This window comes from Lycium barbarum, chromosome 7 (assembly GCF_019175385.1).
Source record: "Lycium barbarum isolate Lr01 chromosome 7, ASM1917538v2, whole genome shotgun sequence".
Classification (NCBI taxonomy): Eukaryota; Viridiplantae; Streptophyta; class Magnoliopsida; order Solanales; family Solanaceae; genus Lycium; species Lycium barbarum.
The window spans coordinates 29,092,465-29,103,233 of NC_083343.1; the positions used below are offsets into that span (position 1 = coordinate 29,092,465).

The 10,769-nt window shown below is 37.9% G+C and overlaps 1 long non-coding RNA gene across 1 annotated transcript; it reads left to right on the forward strand.

Annotated features, from left to right (window-relative positions):
• The first annotated feature begins 4,115 nt into the window (after positions 1-4,115).
• Positions 4,116-10,510, forward strand: LOC132603355 (uncharacterized). The gene is made up of 3 exons (XR_009568180.1): positions 4,116-4,704; positions 7,854-7,948; positions 9,729-10,510. It is a non-coding gene; the product is annotated as an uncharacterized LOC132603355 (long non-coding RNA).
• Positions 10,511-10,769: the final 259 nt, after the last annotated feature.

The window sequence follows — 10,769 nt, forward strand, 5'->3', positions numbered from 1 at the left end:
AGATCATTATCTGCCCGCTGAGGTTCGCCGGGCTAGGTCTGATGAGTTTCTATTGCTTCGCCAAAATAATATGAGCGTTCGAGAATATAGTTTGATGTTTAACTCCTTCTCTAGATATGCTCTGACGATGGTAGCTGAAATGGAAGATAGGGTACACCGTTTCGTGACTGGACTTGGGCCTCACTTGATTAAGGATTGTATGACGGATTCATTATAGGGTGGCATGGATATTGCTCATATTCAGGCATACGCTTAGAATTTGGAAGACCTTAAACGTCAACAGCGGACCGAGCAAGACCCGAATAAGGGTCGTCATAAGCGGGTCAGATCCACAGGTTATTCAGGCGCTGATCAGGAAGGTTATAGGCCTTATTCATATAGAAAATCAGCCCTTTCAATGGTTAGTGCACCTTTTCGATTTCTGAGGCAGTATTATGATCGACCCACTTATTCTGGACCGAGTCAAAGTTTGAAAGCATCAGTTCCTGCCTACAGGGGAGAATCGAGCCAGGCAAGCCCCCCACTACCCGGTTGTGATCAGTGCAGTAAAGGCCACTTTGGGCAGTGCCACAAGGGTATGGAGGTGTGTTACTTTTGTGGGCAGCCTAGTCATGTTATGAGAAACTGTCCATCTTGCGGTAGAGAAGGCCCGGCTCAGCCGATAGGCTCGATCGCAGGCTCTTCATCTTCTATTCGCCCTCTTGGGAAAGGTTCTACTTCAGCGCCTGCAGGTAGGTAGGGGAGGAGGCCAGACCTCTGGGTCAGGTAGTAGTCAGAATCATATTTATGCACTTACAGGGCAGCAGGATCTTGAGTTGTCCCCGGATGTTGTGACTTGTATTTTATCCATCTGTTCTTATGATGTATATGCATTGATTGATCCGGGTTCCACACTATCTTATATCACTCCTTATATTGCTGATAAGTTTGGTACGAAGCCCGAATCTTTGCCTAAGCGTTTCTTAGTTTCTACTTCAATCAGGGAACCTGTTATTGCGAGACAAATTTACCGTAAGTGTATGGTTACGATATATGGCCGTGAGACTTTTGCTGATTTAGTGAAATTAGAATTGGTGGATTTCGATGCTATTATGGGTATGGAATAGCTAGCTTCTTGCTATTCCAATGTTGAATGTTGGTCCAAAACTGTGAAATTTCAGTTTCTGGGTGAACCGGTTCTTAAATGGAAGGGCAACACTCCAGCTCCTACGAGTAGGTTTATTTCCTACCTTAAGGCGTGGAAGATGATTTCTAAAGGCTATATTTACCATTTGGTTCGAGTTAGAAGCACTGAAGCCGAACTGCCAACTTTGCAATCCGTTCTTATAGTTAATGAATTTCAGGATGTATTCCCCGATTAATTACCAGGCCTCCCTCCTGAAAGGGAAATTGAATTTGCGATTGATGTGTATCCAGACACTCAACCCATCTCTATTCCCCCTTATTGTATGTCCCCTGTTGAACTGCAGGAATTAAAGGTGCAATTTCGGGACTTTCTAGATAAGGGCTTCATTAGGCCCAGCATGTCTCCGTGGGGAGCACCGGTATTATTTGTTCGCAAGAAGAATGGCTCACTAAGAATGTGCATTGACTATAGGCAATTGAATAAGGTAACTATCAAGAACAAATATCCCTTGCCTAGAATTGATGATTTGTTCGCCTAGCTACAGGGTGCCAAATGCTTCTCGAAAATTGACTTAAGGTCAGGGTATCATCAACTACAAGTGAAAGGGCGAAGATATTCCAAAGATAGCTTTCCGAACGAGATATGGGCATTTTGAATTCTTACTTATGTCTTTCGGATTGACAAATGCTCCTACAGCATTTATGGCGCTAATGAACACAGTATTCCGGCCCTTCTTGGATGTTTTTGTTATAGTATTCATTGATGATATCTTGGTATATTCTCGTTCGGAGATGGAGCATGCTGATTACCTCCAAAAGGTGTTGCAAACATTGCGAGATTAAAGGTTGTATGCCAAATTTTCCAAATGTGAATTTTGGCTAACTTTAGTGGCTTTTGTAAGCCATATTATGTCTGATGAGGGTATTAAATTTGATGTTCGGAAGATCGAAGTCGTTAAGAACTGGGCCCGACCAACAACCACTTCGGAAGTTCGAAGTTTCTTGGGTCTTGCTGGATATTATTGGAGATTTGTGGAGGGATTTTCTTCTATAGCAGCTCCCCTTACAAAATTAACTCAGAAAGGGGCCAAGTTTCAACGGTCAGAAGCGTGCGAACGGAGTTTCCAGAAATTGAAAGATAAGTTGACATCCGCTCCGGTTCTTACCCTTCCAGAAGGCACAGAGGGTTACCTTGTATACTGTGATGCGTCACGCACCGGCCTGGGGTGTCTACTAATGCAAAATGGTAAGGTGATCGCTTATGCCTCTCGACAGTTATGAAAACACGAGCAAAATTATCCAACCTATAATCTGGAATTGGCAGCAGTGATTCACGCTCCGAAGATATGGGGGCATTACTTATATGGAGTCCATGTTGATACCTATACAGACCATAAAAGCCTTCAATATATATAGTTAAGCAAAATGAACTGAATTTGAGGCAACGAAGATGGCTCTAATTGCTAAAGGATTACGATGCCGAGATTTTATATCACCCTAGCAAGGCTAATATTGTAGCGGATGCTCTAAGTCGCAAGTCGATGGGTAGTCTATTGCATGTGCCAGCCGAAAAATTAGAAATAACCAGAGAACTTTATCGCTTAGCAAATTTGGGAGTTCGCCTGCTGGATTCAGAAGACAGTGGGATTACTTTACAAAATGTATCCCAATTGACTCTTGCCTCGGATGTAAAGACTCATCAAAATGAAGATCCCGTTTTAGCTAATATTAAGGAAGGAATGCATCGAAATCGAATCTCAGCCTTTGAACTGGATTCAAATGGGATTCTCAAATATCGAGGTCGTTTGAGCGTTCCAAATGTAATCGGGCTTCGAGACAGGATCATGTCAGAATTTCATTACTCCCGGTATTCAATTCATCCCGGATCAACCAAGATGTATCATGACTTTAAGGGATTTTATTGGTGGAATGGTATGAAGAAAGATATTGCTAACTTTGTTGCTCAATGCCCCACTTGCCAACAGGTAAAAATCAAACACCAGAAACCCAGTGGCTTATTACAAGAAATGGAAATTCCAATGTGAAAGTGGGAAGTGATTAATACGGATTTCATTATGGGATTGCCTCGTTCTCGTCGCAAATTCGATTCTATTTGGGTAATTGTTGATAGGCTAACCAAATCAGCCCATTTCTTGCTGGTAAGGACCACCTATGCTGCTGAAGACTATGCTAAATTGTATCTTAAGGAGATTGTGTGTCTTCACGGCATTCTTGTGTCCATTATCTCTGACAGAGATGCTCAGTTTACGAAAAAGTTCTGGAAATCCTTTCAAGAAAGCCTTGAGACGCGAGTAAACCTTAGTATGGCTTTCTATCAGTAGTCAGATGGCCAGGCTGAGCGGACTATTCAGACTATGGAAGATATGTTACGAGCCTGTGTACTGGACTTCAAAGGAAGTTGGGATGATCATTTGCCTTTTATGGAGTTTGCTTATAACAATAGCTATCATACCAGTATCAAAATGGCTCTGTATGAGGCTTTATATGGCAGGAAGTGTAGATCTCCTACCGGTTAGTGTAGACACGTAATTTTTGATACTCCCCGAGTGTTTCACCTTATCATTTTTAAATATTTCTTTTAATTTTAATTTTGACGTGTCGATTTTATTCTATTTTTATTTATTAGGACTATTTGATAAAATCAAAAAGAACAAAAATATTTGCTATTTTAGAGTATAAGTTTTGTGTTTTAAAGAATGAAAAATTACAAAAATATGCTTTTTAGGATTTAATTTTGTTTAGCTAGTTATTTTCTTTTAAATAGTAAATTTTTCTCTATCTAGGAATAGTTATTAAGTATTTCTTATTTTTTGTATTTAAATAAAAGATTAAAAAAATGATGACAAAAAGGGAGAAAGGAGCAAATGGGATTATGCCACTTCACCACAAAATGACAAAGGGTCATAACAAATTTTATCACAAAAAGAGGGGGAACAATTAAAAGCGAAAAGAAAAATGAAAAAAAAAGAAATGGGGGACAGACACGAGAAAAGGAGGGGAATCATTTTTAGAATATGACATAGATGGAGAGGAGCACACACAGAAAAAGAAAAAGGGGGGATCAATTTTTTTTCCATAGATAGAGAGAGAGAAAGGGATCCCAAGAGAAAAACTATCACCATCACCATCATCCTTCAATTTTTATCACCACCCTGACTCACCACCACCTCCATTCATTTCCACCATTTACCCCGTCACCACCTCACTCCACCGTTATAACACAGAACACACACATCAGCATAACAAAAAGGGGGGATCATTATTTTTAGATAGAAAAAGATTTTTTCTTTAAGCAAACCACTAAGTGAATACTTAGTGGAGGTATTTATTAAATAAAATAATTCTGGTCCACAAACAAAACAAGACAAAAGAAACAGTACAGAAGCATCTTGAAACCAGGAACCAATGATTCCATCTACCAAAATTCACACCCACCGATCTTAGCCCGATCGTCCTCCTCATTGAAGATCCAGCTGAAATTCCTTCGCAATAGCAGTACAAGCTCGATTTCAGCTAAAAGCAGGCTGATTTCAGTTATGATGTTCATCGATATCTGAGGTATGATTATCTTCATTTTCTTCCATTGCTCATAGAGGATCTATGTTTCCTTATGCTACATGGTGCTGAATAATCTGTGAAGATGTTGTTTCCACTGAAAAGTGAACTATCCCCTTATTTCTGCTTGTTATTGACTGTTCCTATTCTCGATCTGGTTGCTCTTTAACTGCACCAGACTCCCAAACCTCTAACAACCAACTTAGATTGTTTTGTGTAAGTAGCATTCATTCGCCTTTGGTTTTCGCCACTATTTTGCCCCTCAAGCTCTCACTAGGGACATGGCTAGCACCCAATGGATTATTTCTCCAAGCTTTAGAATGAACTAAATATCACATAAAATTCTAGTCTTGATTGGTTAGAAACTCGATTAGGAAACATTAAGCATAGGATGCCAAAAGAAATCAAAGTGGGTGTAGAAGAGACTTTGAAAGTGTTTTGATACCTGTTTCTCAGATATGAATATTTCTTAAATAGATACCTTTGACTCTACCTGAGTCACAGTACCAAACTACACCCCATTTGTTCCTCTATTATTTCCCCTTATGAATCTGAGGTTAGGGATCTGCATCTTGTCCAAATTCAATAGTTTCCTCCCTACACAAGGTAGTTCAGAAAATTCTTGAAATTGATTTGTACCTTTCCAAGAATGTAGCTTTCCTTTAATCTTCTTGATAAGATCAGCATAATATACCTTCTTCTTCCTGGAATGAAAAACAGGACATCCTAAGTAGATATTTGGAAAATTCCCCTTTGTAAATCCTGTAATATCTCCCACAGATTGTATCAGATCAGTGCCAACTTTAGAATACAAATAGTAAGAGCTCTTTCCCTTGTTTATAATCTGCCCAGAAACCTTCTCATATTCTCTCAAAACAGCCATGATTCTCTTAAGTGACTCTAGATGTGCTGAAGCATAGATGATTGTATAATCATCATATGCTAAGTGGTTCAAAGGGGCTGACCACTTTGGCATACCATATCAAATATAGTTATATTCTTCAAATAATGAATATAATCCCCTGGAAAGCACCTCAGCAGATAGTAAAAACAGTGAGGGGATAAAGGATCCCCTTGTTTTACTCCTCTAGTAGATTTGAAGAAACCCATTGCTTGTCCATTCACTAGTACATAATACCAATTATTAGATAGAAACCTATAGATAAGGTTAATGAAACTCTCTGCAAAACCCATCCTTCTTAACACATGTAACAGAAACTTCCAAGAGACTCTGTCATAAGCCTTAGCCATATCAAGCTTAATCACCACATTAGAAGGCTTTCCCTTTATTCTCATATCAGACACAATTTCCTGTGTAAGCAGTATGTTTTCAAAAATACTTCTTCCGTTCACAAATCCTGATTGGTTTGCTGAGATTAATGAGGGTCGAATTTTCTCCAATCTTCCATGAATCACTCTAGAAATCACCTTATTGATAAAATTAGATAAACTAATTGGTCTCATATCTGAAAAAGTTTGAACAGGGTACTTTTTAGGAATGAGAACCAAATTAGTATAGGTGGTGGATTTAGGAAGCTTAGTTCCATCAAAGAAAGACAACACCACAGCATGTACATCCTTTTCAATTATATCCCAGCAATGTTGATAGAAAATTCATAGGAAACCATCAGGTCCCCCTGCACTATCACCACTTAGAGTAAAAACAACCTGTTTTACCTCCTTTATAAATGGATATGAGCATAAAGCAATATTATGTTCATGATTAACCATACTGGGAATATGATTTAGTAAGGTGAAATAACTAGAATCCCCTTCTTGTGTGAACTGCTTCTTGTAAAACCTGATTGCCTCTTCTGTAATAAGCTCCCTTGTTTCCAATCTGTTTCCAGCCTCATCATTTATTACTTTAACCTGTAGCTTCTTCCTCTTTCCAGTCACATAATTGTGAAAGAAACCAGTATTTCTATCACCTTCTGTGAACCAAATAAATCCTGCCTTCTGCTTCCAATATTGTTCTTCCAAGCTTAAATACTTCTTCAATTCAGCTTGGGTTTTTTGAAGAATTATTCTATTAACAATACTAGGGTCTTCTTCAAATAGATCCTCCTTCACCTTTACTACTTCTTCCCGGATTGCTAATTACTTGAATATGTCCCCAAATGTCTCCCTACTCCATTTAGATAAAGCAGTTTTTAGATTTTTCAACTTCTGTTTAAAGTTCAAATAAGGAGTTCCTTCAAATTCAGCTCTCCAATGCTTGGAAGTATGGTTTGATCCTGTTTTTGGTAGGTGTTCCACTTCAATGCTTGGAAATGCTGTTTGAAACTAAGTGTTCACCGCTATTCTATCCAGCATCTTGAATATGCAATCCTCAGTTGCTCTCCCATTCCGCCAAGTAAATGGATTGTCTTTAAATCCCATTTCAAATAATTCACAGGAATTAATGCAAAAAGCAAAATCTTCACATTCACTCATAGTAACTGGCAATCCTCCCACATTTTCCTCCTCTAATAAGATCATATTGAAGTCTCCTGCAACTACCCAAGGTAAAACCATATTACTTGCTAGCTGATACATATCATACCATAGGTCTATCCTCTCTTCTTCAACACATTTAGCATAAATAAAAGTGGCAATAATGTCTTTACCAATGTCCTGATGACATATCTTTAATGTGATTTGTTGTTCTGTATTCATCAAGATTTCCTACTGAACTGTTGAATCTACAAACACCCAAATCTTGCCATTTATATTAGCAATAGTAGCTTTCATGCCCAGTTTTCTCTTGTATTTCACTAGATGCCTACAGTTCTGAAATGGTTCCGTGAGTGCCACAATATAACACTTGTACTGTCTTTGTAACATGATCAATCTTTGAAAAGCATGTTGAGTGTTAACAGACCTTATATTCCATATTAGGGCTTTAATCATCATTTTTGTTTTGATGTTGCAACCCTCTTTGGTATCACCCTTTTGGGTAATGTATTATCCTGATTCTTGATTTTCTCATGATTCTTGCTCTTCTTCCCACTTTTTGCTAAAACTTTTGGATCAATGTCTGCTTCTTTGGAAACCTTTTGAATGATATTTGCATTATGTTCATACCCTTGATCTTCATCCTGTTGTTGCAATTCCTGCAATGCACTTGTAACTTCCATTTCTGATACTTTGCGTGCCACAATGTCCTTTAGTTTAGCATTTGGAGAAGATTTCTCACCAACCTCTGAGATATGCTTCGTCCCTGTCTCTGATGCATTAACAGATTTTGTGCTATCTGCTATTTGAGGTATGTTTTCTGCAATTACTTCTTCTGTTTCCTCTTCTTCTAACTGTGCTTCTTTACTCACTTGATCATCAGGTGGATTATGTTTGACATCCACTTCACTATCCCTATGGTTGCCATCATTAGTATCTTGATCTGAACCTTTTGAATTAACTTCTTCCATCTGCTTAGCTCCATCTGATTGCATGGACTCTAAGGAAGTCTCATCATTATGAATCTTAGTAGATTCATATGTATTATCTCTCCAATTCAAAGAAGATTGGCTAGTCTCCTTCATGTTGAACCTCTTCTACTACAACTTCCACTCTCTCCCCCAAATTTTCTTTAGTGGCCTCTTCTATTTGTGAAAGGATCTGCATAATGTTTCCATCTTGTGCCTTTATCTTATTCTCTTCCTTTTCTTCATGATTTGAGACTACATGATCAGGTTTAGTATGTCATCTTTGTGTTGAAACAACTTCAGTTAGTGGCATGCTATTAATTATAGCGTTAGTAATTGATTGTTCCTCCTTACTATTCTTTTCATTTTAATGAATGGGCTCCTCAACTAGCTCCTCCTTCATTTCATCCTGCTGCACCTTCTTGATTGATTTCTCCTCTATTGACTTCTCAAGTTCTGCTAAGGCTGCATATTGATTGCTTATTTGAACCTTATTGCTTGTATATCTTGCCTGTTGTGATATATTCACCTGTTTGCTTTGTGTATGTGTTTTTGTGCCTGGTGTAACATTGTTACTGCTCTTCTTGGGATTCCAGTTTCCTCGATTACCAACCATTTTTCCGCTGGGTAACATTTTAGCAGATGTTTTTAAAGGATTATAGTATCCTTTGTAGTGATTCTGTACTATCCCTTTCTTTTGCCCTTCCCCTTATGATTTACTTGTTTAAAATGCTGCAGTAGGTTGATCAACCTTTTCCTTTATCTGCCCCTGATGTTCCTTTGTTAAAGTCTTCCCATTTGTATCCTCATTACCTTGAACAATAACTTTTGCTATTGTGGGGTCCATTTTGTTTGTTGAATCATCCTCATTAGTCTCCACCTTTGCCAATTCAGGATTGACCACTCTACAATCATATTCATTATGACCTTGTAGTCTACATTCTTTGCAATATTTTGGAAAATAATCATAATGAATCTTCACATTCCCAGTTCTTATTGCACCTGTATTTTCATCCTCTATATCCATCCTTACTGTTTTTGGCAAATCTGACAATAGATCTACTAAAACTTTGACCCTAGCACAACTAGGTCTAGTTTTATTAATTGTTGCCCTATCCAATTGAAGAGGTTTACCAACAGCCGAAGCTAATGTGAACAGGGATTCCTTAACATAATATGTAGGTAATAAGTTTGGGAAGGAAATCCATGCCATTACCTTCGAAGTTTCTTCATCAATCTTAAACTTCGAGTCATATATAAGGGGTCTCATTTGATATGAATATTCATCCTTGTCATTTAAATAGTAGGCTGACTTAGAAGTCAAATTCACAAAATCTTCCATTAGGGATAGTCTAATTAGAACATGTCAACTCCTGAAAAAACCAACTGCACATTCTCCTTTGACTCTACATTGATTTGGAATCATTTTTCTCAATTGATCAATATCAGGTCAACCATATGAGAATTTCCCTATTATTGCATGTTGTAGATTTTCCAAAATATCCATTATTTTCACCTCTGCTTCTGTCCATTTAACATAGTGTACACCATGTAGCATTGATATTGGTTTGATTGGAATAGGCTCTATATTTTGCACTTTAGTGACTCCATTCATGTTTGCAGGATTTAAAATATTGGCATAATTCATCTTGTTAGAGGCTGGTTGTGCGTTTTCCCCTTCATGTTGTGATGCTGTTTGATGCTGACCAGCCCCCATGGAGGACTGGCCAATGGCCATGGTAGCCATGGATCAAGTTTGAGATTTTAAGTTTTTAGGGTTTGCATGAAAATAGGAGAAGAGAGTACTCTGTTTATGCCAAATTCTAATTTTCAAATAAAGTGAACAATTATTCTAGAAAAAGGAAAATATAGACATAGAGAGAGAGTGACGGACAGAGGAACAAAATCAAGAAAAAAAATCCATCATCTTCATTATCTTTTGGTCCACTGGAATCCCCATCTCCGCCCATCTCCCATTTTTTTTCTTTTAATTTTTTTTTATTTGAACCACCACGGACACAACAAAAATGAAAAAAAAAGAAAAGGATATCATCTTCTTGATTTATTTACCATACCCAAAACCACCCTTTCAACCACCGTCTCCACCTTTCACCGCCAACCACAACCATTGAACCCACCTGAAAACGCCACTGAAACCAGTCACCAAACAGACCCCTATTTCCTTTGAAACACCCTGTCTTTGTCGAGGTTTCGGTTGAATTTTTCGTTTGTGGTCGTCGGCTTCTTGATGTTTTGTTTATTTGCTGGTGGGTTTTATTCGTAGTTGAGAGTTTTGGGAATTGCTTCTTGTTTCAACTAGTGTTCACATAATTGAAGGAATTGTTGGCTACAAAGGTCCATTTCTTTACCTATTTTTTAATATTAAAATATTTTCAGTTGATGCATCCTCGATTAAATGCCTAGTTTGTTTTGACTTGTTTGTTTTTCTCTACCCAATTTCTGTGATCGTTTTTTTTTAAAACTTTTTTGTTTCCTGGGTGTTCTAGTTCAATAAGTATTTGAGATTATTAGTGGATTTTTACATTGCTTATGGAATATAGAATAAGGAGAAATTCGAAGGGGGGTTTCGATCTAAAGGAGTTGGTCATTGAATTTTTCTTGTGTGAGAATTAATTGAAGTCTATGCTAATCGGTAAAATGAAC